Genomic DNA, 18,400 nt, shown 5'->3' on the forward strand with positions numbered 1-18,400 from the left:
CATCCATGCTTTAAAAAACTTTTACCACTTGGACTGTTTTTCCTAAACAGGGTAAAAACAGATGTTCAGATTCCTTTAGTAGAAATTGATACACTGTTTTTCTTAAAATGGAGGTATTGATGTTTTTAAAGTACCCCACCCAGAGTAGTATCTAAACCATTCACTTCCTCCAGGCTAGGGACAAGCCAAGAGGAAACATTTGGTATTTTCTAAAGCAACAACTGGATCACAATTTAGTCAGGGCAATAGATTAGATAAGACATGCACAGTCATGAACATTTGCTCTAGTGTCCTGTCCTAAGATGGCTGGATTTCTGAATATTCATGTGTAACTATGCCACAGAATGGACAAGATGCTCAGACAGCCCCTCAGCCAACAGTGCCTCCTACGAACAGCAAGTGCTTCTTACCTGGAGTCCCTGAATACACTGTTCTCTACTAACTCCCCTTCCTGACCCACAACATATGCCCCTGCAGGCACCTGTCACTCAAGGGGCCTCTGTCATCCTTAACAAAAGTGGACTTAATACATGAAATCAGTATATGAAAGAGTGATCTGTACCCCCATGTTTATTGCAGCTCAATTCACAAAAGCTAAGATATAGAATCAACCCAGATTTCCATCAACTCTGAAGACTGGATAAAGAAATTCTGGTGGGACCGGCGCCGTGGCTCACTTGGTTAATCCTCCGCCTGCAGTGCCAGCATCCCATATAGGTGCCGGGTTCTTGTCCCGGTTGCTCCTCTTCCAGTCCAGCTCTCTGTGGAGGCCGGGGAAGGCAATGGAGGATGGCCCAAGTGCTTGGGTGCCTGCACCCGCGTGGGAGACCAGGAAGAAGCACCTGGCTCCTGGCTTCGGATGGGTGTAGCTCCGGCCATAGAGGCCATTTGGGGAGTGAACCAACAGAAGGAAGACCTTTCTTTTGGTCTCTCTTTCTCACTGTCTATAACTCTACCTGTCAAAAAAAAAATTCTGGTATATCTATACTATGGAATACTACATAGAGGTAAAAAAAAAAAAAAGATGAAATCCTGTCATTTGCAACAAAATGGATACAACTGGAAACCATTATACTTACTGAAATAAGCCAATCCCCAAAAGACAAATACTATATTTTTCCCTGATTTGTGGTAATTAATAGGATGTAAAAGGTAATCTATAGGAGTGAAATTGACATTTTGAGATTCAATGATTTTCAACAGCCCATGTCTCCACTATTGAGAAACAGTGTTTTTTTTTTTTTTTTCATACTATTTATTGAACTCTTTACTTACTGTAGGGTTAATCTTATGAGTATAAAATATAATTAAAATAGATCTTAGTAAACATTAAAAATGGGTGGCAGGGAGGGTAGGGTGGGAAGTATCACTATGTTCCTGAATCTTTATAGAGAAAATACATGAAATTTGTACACCTTAAATAAAATTTTAGAATCTGAAATTTACATGGAATATCATTTTGCTTTGACTTTTCTTCTGGGTATTTTTTTTCTTTTTTTTTAGTTCTCAAACATCACAAAAATCTAGTTGCTTTACAGTGACTTATGGTAGAAAACATGCATGTATTTTCTACATTTCCAATAAGTAAATGCCTCACATCTTCCCACTTTTTAAAAAAATTTGATTACAAACCGCAGCTCTCACAAGCCTAGACACTCCTCACTGAAAATAAAATCAGAATCCCTACTTCCTCACTTCTAAAAGCACTTTCAGTGAGTTGACAGAAAAATTCTGGCAAAATGCTGCAGGGATAATTCTGTTTCGTTTCAGTTACTAAGTCGGTCAGTTGGATCAATAGCTTAGTAGGGATTATAATACAAATGCACTTATTATTATTGTGCTGTTCCATAGGAGGGAGTTCTCAGCTGCAATTGTGAATTAGCATCTGCAATGATGAAAGGCACTTTGCAAACAGCCTAGGTGCGAAGTAGTAGCATTAGTACCCACAAGAGGAAAACAAAAGGAACATTTTTTTCAATATGGAAATTTATAAAATATAATTAAAGAGTGATGATTACAAGCAATATTGCAGCTGGAATAGGATATACAGATCTCTACTCCCAGCTTCCCAGTTTGTTTCAGAAGCAAAACATCGCACTGATGGCTTTAAAACAGAAAAATCTGTTTTCTACCCCAGGGTGATTCTTTATGATTGCAGACATACGACAGAGCAGGGCACCTTTTTTCTGCGGAGGGCCACATGGGTATTAATAGCATCATTTGTGGGCAATACACAATTATCAACTTACAAGTTAGCCTGCTATGGATCGTCTGAATTTCCAGTCCCACCTGTGGCTGCCTTGGCAGGGCCAGACCAAATAATTTCATGGGCGTTATGTGGCCTGCAGGCCAGATGGTCTCTATCCTTGACACTGGATGTTAAAAATCTTAATATTCAGATACACTTAAAACAGCACCACTGCATGTGGTGTGTGTGTGTGTGTGCGCGTGCTTCTGATTAATTTCCTATTCTAACTCGCACATTACTCCCTTCAAAACTCTTTTGGCATTTTTGATAATGCAGCTGTCTTGCTGAATACTGTTTTCAGTTTCCAGAGTGTTAATTGCACATTATGGTAGCTTGGTGTGAATGATCCCACATGAATAAAATCTGCAGCCTTTTTTTTTTTCTTCCTCCTCTTCTTTTTTTTTTTTTTTTTAAGATTATGGGGGGCGGGTGGCTTCTGGGAGGGAGAAGGGGTAGTTGAAAACCTTTCAAAGTATCCACTCTGTTTCTGAGGTAGTAATTAGGCTCTAGAAAGCTCCTTCTTAACAGTTCATGATTTGAAGGCAAGGCGGGGGGGGGGCACTTTCAGAACTCTGGGTTGCAAAGTTTAACACAAATCACTGCACCACCTTAACAAAGTGGATCAACTATGGAGAACACCAACCCTTCCGCAAAGACTGAATTAACAGGGGCCAAGAGAGCACGAGCCCTCCCCCTTTAGGGGACCCTAAACCATCACAGGAAAGGAGAGTGTGTGTTTCCTAGAAGGCTTGAGGGACAAGCTCCAGTAACGGGAGATGGCAGCTCAAGGCCTTCTAGAAGCAGAGACACTTGCCTTTCGCAGGGTGCAGGGGTTACTCCAACCTGGCTGTTGAGGGTCTTTGCTTTCCTGCCTTCGCCCCAAGCCACCTCGGGCTGAGTTCTGAAGAAGTGCTGTTGTCAGGTCTCACATCCACCAGTCCTCTCTGCAGGGCTTTTTGTTGTTGTTGTTGTTGTTTTCTTTCTTTCTTTCTTTTTTTTTTTTTTTTCCTGCAACTGCTCTAGAAATCTGTGCATCCCGACACGTGCTAGGATAATATACAAGTATCTTGTAAGTACTTCCATGCCATTCTACTCACTGGCATTTTTATGGCACTGGAACTTTTCGTGATTTATATGTTTTGCACTTATGCAGGTGATGTGGGGCTGTAATGACAGTTCCTAATTTTACAACCAACATAAATATGTTAAACAGGAGCCCATTATGGCCCTGGTTGGAGCCCAGCTTTAACTCCAGCATTATTAGTACCTGAATAGACAGTAAGTATGGACTTCTTATCTTACACTTACCCTATCACATTTGGCATTTTGTGAATTGAGACAATATTCTAATAACTCAAGAGTAATGCAAACAAGGTTATTTTGTTTCTGTGCGTTCATCTCACTGTGTTTTAAAGTACCATTAATTCTAGAGGAAAAGCTAAAGGTTCATTTCCTCAGTGAGATCTACCATTTTCAGAAAAATAATACATTGCTTACAAAAAAAACTCTTTCAGAATTTAGCATTTTGGAAGACAAAGGTTTCTAAAACCCTTTGGTTGCCCAGATACAATATAGACTTATTGTTGCTGAGCAGGTCACAGTTTCATCTGATCTACTGACATATTTCATCTGTGTTTGACATTCAAAGAGACTACTTTTTTTAAATTTAAAATCTAATTAATTAAGTTAATCAAATTACACACACACACACACAACATTGCTCAACACACGGAACATGCTACTCCTTGTCTGGGAAGATGATGTCACCAACTCTGAGATGTGAGAGCTGTCAAAGTTGAAAAGCTTATACAAACTGCAGAGGAAAAAAAAAAAGAACACACCATAGTGATTCAATGTAAAATTCAATTTAGCACTCACATACTGTCTATTTGATGTTCAAGATCCCTAGATGCAAAAAGGTAACTAGTGTTATGAAATCTAATAAGCATTCCAAAGAAAATTTTAAGCTATTTCAAACAAAACTCGGCCCAACATATAACTGTCAAAAATACCACAAGCCTATGATCTCATGTTTTACAAGGGCTAAAAATAGAAACAACTAGAGTTTTAAGAGACTTTACATGGACAAGATATATAATGGCAGGTTTTTATTTTTTAATTAAAAAATCAAGTACAGAAATTCTGATCATCTCTTTGAGAAATCCAAAATCATATGATGAATTATTAGGACCCTGCTGTTGGCCTGAAATCCAGATGGATCTGAACAGCTCATTTTGTCCCTCAATAATGCCAGCAAAAGTGTTCTCATGTGGACTCTCCAGCACCAGCTAACACAGTGGTCTCTGAGAATTAATTCAGTGCAGGAAAGACAAGCCCTCTTTCGGGAAATAGACCACACACCCGAGCCATCTCGCCAGCCAGTGCTCCTCAGCTTCAGGGTGTACAAATGCTAGGTAGGCGGAGGATTAGTGCTCAACTGGAGTCTGACCTATTCAGCAAAAGGTCAACTTGCCATAGAAGAACCCATTACAAAAGAAAAGCTGGACAGCTCCGTGGACACCGGTAATGAAAGGGGGAGAAGTCATGGGCTCAACGTGCCTTGTGTCCTGCCTTGCCCTTTCCCTGTGTAACCAACCCTTCCCATCCCAGCTCCTCCCTAGCGTAGCACCTAATGGGAAGGTGGACGTCTACACAGGTCGGGGCTCCTAAGGCTGCTTAGTATTGAAGGGATCATATAAAACAGATGTTCCAAAGCCGAGATGAGTGAGACACGGTGAGACAGGATTTCCAGCGGACTGTCTGAATAGCAAAAAAGTCATCTTGGAGGCAGCGCAGCCACTTTGAAGAAGTTTCTCATCTCCTCATGCCAGTATTGTGGGAGGCAGCACAGAACCAAAGGCAAACATAGCCTGAACGTTCTGTAGGTTAAAAAGAAAAAAATCTGAAGAACGGAGCCACCTACCTAGCAAGAAGGCAAGCTTCAAGCCAGGTCACCTCTGATGGCTGCCCCCTGAGCCTGCATCTGAGGGACAAGGATGCGTTGTCACACCGAGCTGGGGGAAGGGGAGAACTAAGGCTGTGCTTAATGGAATCCCCAGACATCACTCCTGGGCTTTAGCCCTTGGACTGAGCGAAGTCAGGGTCTGGCAAAGAATGGAGTTCAGAATGCTTAATGAGTCTTCCCATGGCTACCGAAGAAAAGAGACTGGATTTCCCTTGAAGAATCTCAATTAGCCTCCCTCATTGTAGGGCCAAGGAGGCCAGGAAGGTTTTCCCAGGAGCCTTAGAAGTTTATGAGGTAGGTGTGAGTGTGCCCGTGTGTGTGTGTGTGTGTGTTTCAAGTAAAATAAAATGTCCTACGTGGTACCTCATGTACGACTAACTCTTCATTCTGAAAGTGCTCCTCACAGCGCTGCCTGCATTCGCAAATTGCAGCCTTGCAACACCAAACTCCTCGGTGCCTGTGTGTGCCTCAGACATCGGGAAATTTCAGGTTTCAGGAAGAGGTGCTGGAATTTCGCTGGGTACCAGGTTCACCCACACTGCGACACTCTAATTGATGCTCTGGTGTTAAAAGCATTGCAAGACGAGTTCCACACGGGGCCTCATGTAAACACCTCAAAACAAATAATAACAGTGCTCTTGCAATGTGCTTCCAGCAGGATGAGTTTCTCCCGTTCAAAGGTAGGAGAATGTTGGAGCAGAGGCAAGACACTGGGGACAAGCCTCATTAATCAGGCATTTGGGTACCTGGTAAAATGCAAGGAAGAAAAACCCTTCTAGATTCAGGGTGTAATACACTTGGAAATATTTTAAAATCCCTATTTAGAAGATTTTTAAAATCTAAAAAAAAAACCCTCATCTTCCTAATGCACACCCCAGAACCTATTCACACACTACATCATACTACCAATTTAGACAAAAAAAGAGGTTTTTAATCCAATAATATAACAGATACTTTAAGAAGTCTTATGCTGATCAAAAGTCTTTGATGCAATACATATTTAAATTTCTCCCACAGTTTAAGGATGGACTGAATGTGTTAGGGGAAAGAATTAGGGGTGATATGACTGTGAGAGTTTTAATACCTATAAATGAATTGCTGAATTTGAGGAAAAGAAACCATGGCTGCTTTTCTCAGAGAAGCACTTGTGTACTGCTCCAGCTACTCAAGAATGGAGGGGAGAGCCTGCCAGCTCCAGCCGATACGTTCAGTCGGGAAATGGCTTCTGCATCTTTTTATTTACAGTAAATTCTACTCTTTGGGTATACAGCTTTATGTATTCGTGTTCTGGCAAACACATAAAAGAAAGGCACTATTAGCACAATTGAAATCCAAGAGTTTTCACCTTCCCCCGAATTCCCATCCTGCTGCCCCTTTGTAGTCACCCTGTGCCTAATCAGAAGCAACAATGGACCTGCTCACCACCCTTCCAGCTTTGCCCCTCCACAGTGTCACACAAATGGAAGCCTGTAGCATGTACCCTTTTCAGTCTGACATCTTTTTCTTCACACAATGGATTTGAGATTCATGGGAATTTTGAAAACTTTTCTTTACGATGGTTTGCACCATAAGGGCAAAGTCCTCTAAATGCAAAATAAGGCCCAAACATCGCAGGGATTTCTTTTGAGTACACAGTGTCCCAGTTAAAGATTCTCTGTGCCCAGGCTGCCTCCCTCAACCCTGGAAGGAAATGAGCTTTCCTAGGCGGAGAGTTCGCCATGTACAGCTGGGGAGTGGGAAAAACAACCCTTCCCCAACAACCTGGTCCATTCCTTTAACAACCACTGTACGTCCTTCGCCCAGACGACATCCATGTCATTAACATTCTTCAGGGAGAACTCGCACTTCCCCTCCACAATGGAACTGTTCAGGCTGTTTGCAGTGACAGCACCTGAGATGTGAGGCAGCCCTGACAGTCAGCATCCCAGAGGAGGGAACCTCAGGACAATGCAGGCATCACCTGCAGCCCGGGCTGAGGCTTGGGGACTGGGATACAAGAGAGGAATCCTCTAGAGATGCATAGGGGCGTGGAGGAAGAACCAGCCCAATAGACCAGGACACGCCATGTGCTCCTAATGCCCCAAAGGCAATTGCTACCATTCCAAGGAGGATTGTTTTGAAAGGGTAGTTAATGCTCAGTCGTTCCAGTTTTACTTTCTTAATGATTCCACAATAACAACATATATAAAAGATGCCATTTTTAAAAGACTTTAATCCTTAAACAGTTAAAAGATATCCAAGGCTTTTCTGAGTGTATTCAGTGGCTTCAGCAACTTGATGGTACAGGGATGGCTTTTGAATGCCAAGTTTAGAGTTAACTGTTTACTTCTCACAGTGGAGGGAATGAAATTTTGCTTTTCCTTTTTTTTTTTTTTTTAAAGATTTAGTTATTTAACAGCCAGAGCAACAGACAGAGGGAGGAAGGGAGAGCAAGAGGGAGAGAGGGATAAGGAGAAGGAGATCTTCCATCCACTGGTTCACTCCCCAGATGGCCACAATATCAAGGTCTGAATGAGGCTGACACCGAGAGTTGGGTCTATACCTGGGTGGCAGGGTCCTAGGTACCCTAGGACCTAGGTACCCTAGGTCATGTTCTTCTGCTTTCCCAGGTACCAGAACGAAGTAGGGCAGCAGGGAATTGAACTGGCTCCCATATAGATGCCAGTGTCTCAAGCCGTGCCTTAACCAGCTGTGCCACAAAGCCAGCCCATTTTTTTTTTTTTACAAAAGACATAAAAGGCAAAAAAAAAAAAAAAAAAGATCATGACAAAAATCGATCCTTATCCTTGAATTTCCAGCAGAGATACAGGAAAGGCAGGATTCTCCCTCTCTCTCTCGCCCAATGTGGGGATGTTTTAAGAGTAAGACAGTTTAAAAGTGACTTCAGAATAAAGAATATAGAACAGGAGGTTCCCTGCGTGGTAGAGAGTCTGGACTTTCATCTAACATGAGCTCTGCAAGAAGATATGAACTGATTTATTCTGGCTTCAGGGCTACAGCCGCAAACATGGGTTGAGCCTCACCATGAGGCAGGGCCTAGTCGAGTAAGGTCAGTGTGCTGAGCCACACCGTGCTGTGTGCTCCAGGCATCCAGCGAGCCACCCTGTGGCCATCACAGACCCTCGCCCAGGCTCCAAGCCAGAACCTGTGCCTCATGTCAGAGGGTGCTCAGTTGTCTAAGGACACCCTTCAGGCTCTAGTTGACAGCTGCTTCTTCCATTCTTGTTTAAATCCCTTGTCTTCCAATGACCATTTCCCACTACATATCATCTGCTCTGTGTGTACCAGGTAGGGACTCATTGTGCCTCAAGAATTAAATCCGTAGTTCATAGAAACTCACCAACTGTTCCTTGACCACAACTCTCAGAGGGAAGAAAAAAGAGACAGCACACCAAATGTGGGATTTGAATACAGAACTTACTTTAGAAGGTTTAATCTTGTACGTCAGTAGAAATTATCTTCCCTATGAATGCAGTACAATTTTTTTTTGAGCTGCTTAAATTTTTCTTGGGGATTAGATTTGCTATGCTTCCTGGACATGGGGTAAATCATTGTATTTGCATTTTGCAAACTTTCTTAAAAGCCTTTCTGAGAAGTGCTGCTTGACAGCTGTCACTCCTTGTGACCTGAGTGCCACCACACCTGCGAGAGGCCTGCTGCCACTCGGTAAGAAAGGTTGGGGGTGACCGGTAAAACCATGCAGTGGCAAGTTGCACTTACTGGTTCACATCTGCTATTTTTTTTTCAGTCTGATCCCAAAGCTTCATGTTATGACATTTGTAACATCTGCTGCGAATACTGGGGTAAATCAGGCACAGCCATATTACTTCCAGTCTAATGCTCCATCCATCCTCCGGGCTTTCCTCAGTCACTGATATAGAGAACACAGGAAGCAGCTGGGTTTCCATGAGAGCGACAAAGCAGCATCTCTCGCCCTCTTGTCTCTCCTGTTTACCCCCAACCATACATTCAGTTATTCTCTCTTCTCCTCTAGCTTTTGGGCCACATCAATGTTTGGCACCAAGCTCAGCAACTTTCTTTCTGCTGAACAGTCAACAGATAACGCATTCTGTGAATAAGTGGGTGGTGGCCAAAAGGACACAGGCTCTGTTTATTGCAGCACCTGCTAGTGCAAAGTCACCCTGAGCAACTTCCCAAGCTCAACAATGTTAGGTGATGGTGTTAGATTTGTTCTTCCAAAATTTAGGGAAGTCTTTGTAAACATTTATTCCTTTGGACCTACATGTTAGACATGTTAGCTAGGTTCCCACTCCCATTTCTAGATAACTTAGCATAAAAAACTAAAAGTATCCGTGGAAAATATTTGTTAACCTTCTACTCCATGCTGGCTGCTGTTTCAGAAGATCTAAAAATGATCTTCCAAGTGATCAGTCTAGTTGGGGGGACTGACACCATGCAATAAATGTGCACATCTCAACTCTAACTCGGGATGGCGCAGGGAGAAGTGGAGGCAGGAAAGGTCTCCAGAGGAGGTGCTGCTGGAACCGGGATATGCAGAGTGAGGATGTACGAACAGTCAGCTACGGTGATCATGACCTTGGTCCACTGATCTGACATGAACATGACGTGATCTACAAGAAGGGCAAGGAGACAGGGAAGGAGCTACACAGGGAAGACTCCGGCCTTATCACTTTGTCCACTCCAACCAGCTACTCCTCAAGCTGCAGCACATACAAACTGCCACATCTTTAGACACCTACAAGCCTGGGGCTCCCACTACTTTCTTGGGAGGCGACACTGCAGCTGAACAGTCATGTGATCACACCCAGAATGGCCAGTGTTCACTCAGTGCTGTCTGAAAGACCTAACTTTGCACTTGCTCCTCCCACTGCTCACACCAAAGCCACCCAAGGAGACACACACATCAGTGCATTGAGCGTGGCACCGTACGTGGCAACTGAGTCACTCATCAGACACTTCTGTGGCCTTGGAGTTCTGACTGGGACAGTTGTGACTCAAGTCCCTTCTTGTTGTTCATTCCCATGGTGCTGCTTGTCCCCTTAGTTTGGAGGGAGAGTGCATTCTTGGGAGATTGCTGGGCACAAAGTTTCAAATGCTCCATTTGTCTCTGACTAGCTGGGGGGTCTTGGACAACCTAGGATCCATGGGCCTCGATTTTATGTTCTGTCCAAAGGGTTGATGTCTATTAAGGCGGTGGTGAGGACACGGGGCGTGATCCATCCTTTCATTTTCCTCCTGGAACTTACATGTGTATGTCTTTCAACCTCACTAGCAAATCCCCTTCAGAGGCCACAGGAATCGTTCTATGAGCTGAGGTTAGGACAGGACCCCATCACAGAAGGCGTGCAATAAATACTTGGGAATAAATGAACACTCCAGAACACACCTAGCCCATGGGAAGCACTCAGCACAGGCCAGCTCTCTCCTTGTTATAAAAAGCAGAGACAGGGCAGAAAATGACTTTTCTCCCTAACTATCTTTATCCAAATTTAATAACAATACTAGGGTTTTCCCAATACAATGTCACCAACTTCCGCCTTTCCTATGGTGTGATATCAAATCTAGAGTGTCACCACAAGCCCTCTGAGCCAACCTCAATCAAAGCCTCAAACCAGTGCAAACATTTCACACGCACTTGGGCAAGGAGCCAGCCCTGCGGCAGTGTCGGCAACTGCCCACTGCATTTGTTTTTGAAGGATTCACTCGGGCCTATTCCAGCAGTAACCGGCATTTGCTCTGACACGCTGAATGTCTCAGACATAACTTGATTTGGTCAACGCACACAGCCACCACCACTGCCGAGCAAAACTGGCTCTCACACACTCACCTAGCTCACCCAATTATCATGGTAACTGAGAAGGAGCCAGGCCTTACTTTTGTTAGGGGAATCTGGTCTATGTCATCATTGCTGTCAGCTTCTTGGGGACCCAAAGACGCTCTGCTTTAGGCAAAATGACAAACTAAGAAAGACGGCCATGATGGGGATACTTCAAACACCTCAAGGGAAATGAGGGTAAAAGCTAAATTTATTGTTGTGCAAAATGATTTTGAAATCCATGCACACGAGAGGTCTTCAACAACATCATGGAAAATGTGCCTTAAGAGAAAACCAGGCACGGTTTCAAAGTTTTTCTGTACCAAAATAGACTTGTTTCTTAATTCTACCTTCACATGAATTTTCTTTCTGAAGTATTTGAAAGTGTACATATTAAGAAATAGGCTAATAAGACCATCACACCCAGAATTCAGAACACACACAAGCATTTCACCACCACAAAACATATTAAGGCTACGAAGAATTCACTTGAGGATCCATTATTCAGATTCAAGGCTGACCTTGAGCCTTTCTTTATCAGAAGTTCTCAGCATGCTTCTTTCTTTGACTAACGAAGCTGTTTAAGGGAATCTTCTTCCTAAGACAATGCTCAAACGTGAAATTCTTGGCAAAAACTCCAGAGCCTGTGAAATCCATGCCTAGACCCCAGGTCAAAAGCTGTAACTTTAGACAGAAACCCAGCATCCACATATACCCTTTGCCATCAGTGGTGCTGAACAACTGATTCATTGACTGAATGAGTAAGTAATCAAATGAATACTCAAATGAATGAATGCAAGGAGATTCAGTCAAGAGAACACACAACGACAGCAGACACTTGTATTCTGTGTGGAGGCTGTGAGCCTGAAAGAGGCAGCCAGTTAGTTGGTTTATTCACAAAAATTGCCTTGTGGAATTATCCCCTGCTCCTCCCCTTCTAAATGCAGACAGAGGGAGGAAAGGAAAAAGAGATAATGAAGGTTTGCAAATGAAGTGGGTACAACTGTGCAATCAATCAACATTTTCTGAAAAAGAATTTGCATCACTTGCCAAAAATCTGAACTGAATAACTGAACCAGAATTCTGATGAGAACGGACTTCGCCGCTAGCCAGTCATTTCCATTCGTCTTCCAGCTGTCTCGCTTCCTTTTTCCAGGAAGCCACGGGTCTCTGCAGTGTGGTGGGTTCAAGCATGGGAATTTATTTATCCATGGTCAAATGCATAGTCCATGTTTATTCTCTTAATAGACCTTTTCTGCAAGTTTACTCTGTGCCAGGTATTATGTTAGTTGGAATGGATATAATTCAATCATTCAATTAACTGTTCGTGGAGGACCTACCACGTATCAGATGATAAGACATGGAGGAGTGAACAAAGGAAACACAAATCTGTCTTCAGGGAATCCACTTTCTGGAAAGATGAGTCAGATAATGGCAAAAATATAATAGTACTAGTGCACACACATCTCCATCAGAGACAGAGTATGTAGAAAATAAAGAAAAGGGAATGGAGAAAGAATTGACAAAGGGATTTGTGGATTTGACAGAAAGGCCAGGGATGGTATCTCCAAGGATATAATATCTGAGTAGAAACATGGGTAAAGCATAGGAGGAATGTGATGCCCAGGTGATGATAGGAAGAGATGGGTTAAAGGCCTCAGGATGGGAGATGCTTCTCAGGTTCAAGACATGACAAGGAGCCAGTACCTTCAGACAACCTAGAGACTCAGGAAGAGAAACATAAACCATAATAAAGTAATATTTTACTTGGAGGATTCCATGCAATAGAGCAACTAACTCAAGCAAAATTTAAAGATGTAAGAAAACAGAGGGTATTCAGGCCTTAAATGAGTAAGAATTTTCCAGACAAACAAGGCACAGATTAATGGGAACTAGGTGTGTTAAGATAAACATACAATGACACAAAATGAATAAGACATGGGAGATTTGTGCATGGAAGAAATACCTATTGGCCAAGTCACAGAGAGCCTTACCAGTAGTGCAAAGTAGTTTAGTCTACACACAGCATTGGGGATCCTTTCAAAAAGGTTTAAACAGGCAGGGACACGAGCACCTGTTCAAGTCACTAGGGCAGTGGTGCAGAGGGCAGAAGTGTGTTTAGAAGAGAGGTGAACACGTGATATTATGTAGGCTAGGCAAGATATAATGAGGCGTTGACCCTAATCAGTAAGACTGTAGAGAATGGTTAAATTCTCAAGGGACTTAGGAGGATTGAGAGAGCTTGGTGACTGACAGAAGGGAAATGGGAGAATCAAGTACGAATTCCAGAGACCTGGGTTAGAGGCTGTATAAGTCGTTCTATCATACCCTGGAATAGGACATTCTGGAAGGCAGGAAGGTGCTAAGGAGAAGATGGATGTTGCATTAGAGGTGTCTTGGGGACAGGTGCATCAGGATATCTGGGAAGACTGAAGCCCGAGACTGAATTCTTGGTGGAGATGAGGATACGGGAGGAAATCAGGGGCATAAAAGTGGGAACAGAAGCCACGGGAAGGCAGAGCGGGAGGAGAGCTGGGGGCCCAGCCTGGGAAAAGGCAGAAAGCAAAGAATCAGAGTCACAGGGGAAGGAAGTGGAGAAAAAGAAAAAGGCAGTGGTCTCTAAGGAGGAAGAAGAGGGGTGGGATGTTTTAAGGGGAGATTCCTTGGCCGTCAAACATCACAGGAGCACACTAAAGAACTGGGGTGAGGTCGGGTGAATAGACGAGAGGTGAAAAACACGAGACAGATTCTTTTTATCCTTTTTCTAAAAATTCGGATGTGAGAAGAAGGGGATAGAGGGATGACAGCTGAGTGAGCAGTAGGAAAATACCCATAGTGAAGACAGTTTTTCTAAGTGACTTGAGGGCATTTATATCCTGAGAGGAAGAAATTAAAAAAAAATAGTCATGAGATGGAGAGATGCAAAAAAATAAACTTCAAAATTATTAGGAGTTGGGGCTGGCACCATGGCGCAGTAGGTTAATCTTCCGCCTGTGGCACCAGCATCCCATATCGGCACTGGTTTTAGTCTCGGCTGCTCCTCTTCCAGTCCAGCTCTCTGCTATGGCCTGGGAAAGCAGTAGAAGATGGCCCAAGCACTTGGGCCTCTGCACCTGCATAGGAGACTAGGAAGAAACTCCTGGCTTCAATCTGTGCAGCTCCAACCATTGTGGCCATTTGGGAAGTGAACCAATGGACAGAAGACCTTTCTTTCTGTCTCTCCCTCTCACTGTCTATAACTCTACCTCTCAGATAAATAAAATCTTAAAAATGTATTAGGAGATTAAGTAAAGCTGAAAACGAGGAAACACTACTGTTTTACAGTTTTAGTGGTTTATCAGAATCAGATTCTACAGAACTGGTGTACCATGTACCCCAGTAAGGATCCCAGTCACAAAGTAAGTCATTTTAGGTGATGGCTAAGCAACATAACCGACAATTCACATCCAGATGTATACAGCAGTGCTTCAAAGTTCATGAAAAATGGAATTTAAAAGATGCTTATTCTGGCACCCAAACATTTTGGAATCGCTAGACAATTTTTGCAATAATACACATTTTTTTTTTTTTACAAACTTTCTGATGACCCCTAATAACCTCAACAGGGAAAGCTTCCTGAACAGATTGTTGAACCACAAGCCATCAGTGTGCTATGAAACCTCTGTCCCTGCTCGCTCCCATCCCACTCCTGCTGCTGCTACTCTTGGCTCATTAATTTACAGCCTTCTCCCTCTTCTTTGGGTCTCTCCACTGTGTAATTCTGGAATCAAAGATTCTTTCCAAAGACACAGGTGTCTGTCCACCACTAGAGACCAGAATTTCTTTCGTGAGTTTCATGAAGATACGGAACTCCACATACAGGTCTATGAAGATGCCAGCATGCTACAAAAAGTGCAAGACATCATTTGGGAATGACATTGTTTTGAGGCTTCCCTCTTACTTCCTATGATCAATACTGTCTGTCATTCCACTCACCAACAAAGATGTTTTCTATGTGGCAAGTTAGCACCGTCCATCAAGGAGCGACCAGGAATTACTCTGGGAGTCCCTACACCTCCTAGATCACAAAGGCAATAAACATTTCTTCCTGGCAGCCAAGACCCGTCAAAACCAGAGGCAGGTAATGTGAGAGATCACCAATGCATCCAGATGTGAGTGAAGAGAATATCAAATAATCAAAAAAAAAAAAAAAACTAAAATGCTATTTATTTGTTGGAAAAGGCAACTGAAAAGGGACCGAGGACCCTCTTATTTCTCCTGCATCATTTAACGAATTTGAATGGAGTCCATGAAGGGTGAAGCCACAACTGTACATGTGGGACAGAAGGTGGCCTTCTTCCCCAAGTAACATCTCTTAGGGCATCAACTGCCACACCGTCACCAAGGTTGCACATTCCTGGTGAAAAGGGCAGAAGAGCTTTTTTCCCTGGAATTTCAGAAAGGCCCTTTACACCAGCTTCATCCTCAGTGCCTAGAAGAAAATACTAACAGCCGTCCTCACCGCCCGCTGCCCCCTTCACCCTTCTCGCTTTGGCTCCTCTTCAACACGGTTGGTTCACTCTGGGTGTTTCAGAATCTGGAAAGGACCACGGGGCCACTTCCTTTCTTGGATTCCCTCCACTTCCATTCATATACACACTCTGTGACTTCATTCTTTCCCTTAGATGAAGCACTGCCCATTGCCTCACCTTTACCCACTCCATGCACTGATTTCACTGTTGGAGAAAGAACTTCCACAGTTACCATCCACATAGGCCCAGCTCTGTCGCTGGCAAGATCCTTCAAAGGATCTTCAAGGTTTCCTTTGCCTTTGTCTCTAATTATGTAAGAATACTCCAAAAGATGGGGAGGCAGCTGGTGTTAGGACAAAAACCACCTTTCTTGGGGTCAGAAACCTTTCTCTCTCCTAACAGCTCTGTTGCTATTTGGTGATCCCAGATCAGACACGTGACACCTGGGCCTCCGCTTCCCCACCTGGAAAGTGAGAGAAGATCGTGGCAAGGCCTGAACGCCTATGTCTGTGACAGTTTTCTAGCACAAAACCTAGCAAATAGTAAGGAAAAAATTTTTTTCACTGAATCTGGACGTCTTTAAACTCTTGAAGTAGAATAAAAATGGGTGCTGCTCAAATGTTATTTGATGGGGCAGGTTTTTAAAAATGTCACACAGGTGGCATTGGTGTTACATAATTGGACTTCCTCATCATATCCTAGGTTGTGCGTGACTGAGGGACGATTAGAACCATCTCAGAGAAATAGGGTTACCAGAAACATAAGCTTATTAACACTCACTTCAGAATGTTGTTTAAAGAGGAAATGAGACACTTGTGCAAGGATTGCTCAGAAATTTCATGGGAAAATGGAATTCAAAGTTAAGTTTATCCTGGTGCATTTCATAATTGCTCATAATATTCCCTTTCCATGAATTTTTGGAAGACTCCAATAGGCATGACTTTCAAAATGTTTGTACCAGAGAAAGTTTATTTTTTTTTAAATTCCATTTTCCATGAACTTTCTGAAGTACTCTTGTACAGTACCCAGTCTCGACATCTAAGAAAACCAACACAGGCTATGTGTATCAGGAAGCTTGATGAAACCATGGCTACTACTGCAGACCCAGCGCTTGAACGCTCCCTCTACGAAAATGGGAACAGCATCCCAGTTTTGCCAAGAGGGCTATGCAGTATAAGAAATCAAACAGGCCCCCTGCACTCTACCCCCTCTGTTCCTTAGCCTTGCCTGGCCGTGTCATGTTTGCCGTCAGTCCCGTCTAGACAGCCGGCCTGGTGCTGCAATGGCTGCAGTGATTTGATTATTGATTGGTGAATATTTCCAAAGGGTACGGCAGACTGCTGGGTGACCCTCAGACACGGCACGCGGCCGTCTCCCCTGTTTACACATGTAAGGGCTAAAGAGAAAAAGAAAACCGATGTTTGAATGGTTCCAAACTACATTTTTGACCAGAGGCTTTTAACAAAGCCTCCACAGATATCAGTCAAACAGCGAGCTCCGCCAGCCTGTACAGAGTCTATTAAAGGGGGAATAAGGTTCATGAATTTCAAGCTTGGAGGGCTCTAATTACCTCATGCGCAAACTTTAACTACAAAACTCAGATAAATTGCTGCACTAAAACCAGAGCAGATCCTCCACCTGATTTGTGCCAGTGCATCGAAAGCTCAGTGAGGCTGATCCCAGCGAGGGTTTTCAAATCAGTCCTCGGGGACTGTGTTCTGGACCTGTCTCTAATGAGTATGTGCGGATTACTTGGATGTTTTGGTAAAGCTACCCGGTAAATTAGTCCATCTGAAATTTTATTAGCCGCAAAGCACTACAGCCGTCAGTCATATAGGCCAGGGATACGGGGAGAATTACAGTCAGTTTAAGCATCTATTAGCCAGGTACCAGGAGTCTGTTTCAGGCCCTGGCCAGTGGTTGTAACATGAAACTAATTGGCTAATAGTTACAGCTGTCTCTTCAGTGTGTTTGTTCTTGGAGGTGTGACCCTTTCCTGAACCAATTTATGTCCACCCAGAGGGAGGTCTTCTATTTATTCCAGTTCAACATAGGACTGGTATTCAAAAGGGGAAAGAAGGCGGGGTGCAGGCAGGTCTGTCTACACAAACCATGGTGTGCGACAGCTACCCCTGAGCTCCTGTTCTGACAGCCGACAAGTCAGAATTTAGCAAACGTGGAGACAGGAGGGGAACGTCCAAAACAAACAGCGCTCTCTGATAGTCCAGATGCTCATATTTTATCAAAGACGCATAGCGGAGAACTATGGCTCTCCCTCGGCCAGGTCTAACCGTCTCTGCGGCGATTTATCTGGTTACCAACTTTTATAGATGTGAAATATTTTAAGAAGTCCTTTAGAAATGGCCCGAGGTAATTTCAAACTTAACAGACCCTGTCCCACCAGAGCTCATTACAGTGAATTTTATAACAAAGTACCCTCTACTTAATTTTCAGAACCAAGCCAAGCGTACTAGAAATGCAGCTGCATTAAGTGCAATTAATGGTACAATAAAAGCAGTGGAGGGCTGTTTAACACCCAAGAACCAGCAGTAAACACTGGCTCTGTGCTCTCCAATCATCAGTGAAGTGTCAAAGGACCTGGAGTGTGAGATTTCCCCACCGAAGGCACCGCCTCTCCGCTGCTCGAGGAAATTCTCCCGTCCTTCACCAAGGCCGGCCAGAGGCTGTACAAGGGGATGGAGAGATTCCCTCCAGGCATGCCCCTGGCATCCCCACTCTCCCTGAGCAGGGGCCCCACACAATAAGGTCCTTTACCCATCAAGGAGGGAAGAGGACAAATTCAATTCCACCAAAAAATGACTCACAGCACACAGGAGGATTTGGTCTCATCACTAACAAAGTTCACTGCCAAATGGCAG

The 18,400-nt window shown here is 43.6% G+C and overlaps 1 protein-coding gene across 2 annotated transcripts in view; it reads right to left on the reverse strand.

Moving 5' to 3' along the window:
• NPAS3 (neuronal PAS domain protein 3) overlaps window positions 1–18,400 on the reverse strand; it is a 913,697-nt gene that overhangs the window by 460,275 nt on the left and 435,022 nt on the right. The window lies entirely within an intron of this gene.

Source organism: Lepus europaeus, chromosome 11 (genome assembly GCF_033115175.1).
Source record: "Lepus europaeus isolate LE1 chromosome 11, mLepTim1.pri, whole genome shotgun sequence".
Taxonomy (NCBI): domain Eukaryota; kingdom Metazoa; phylum Chordata; class Mammalia; order Lagomorpha; family Leporidae; genus Lepus; species Lepus europaeus.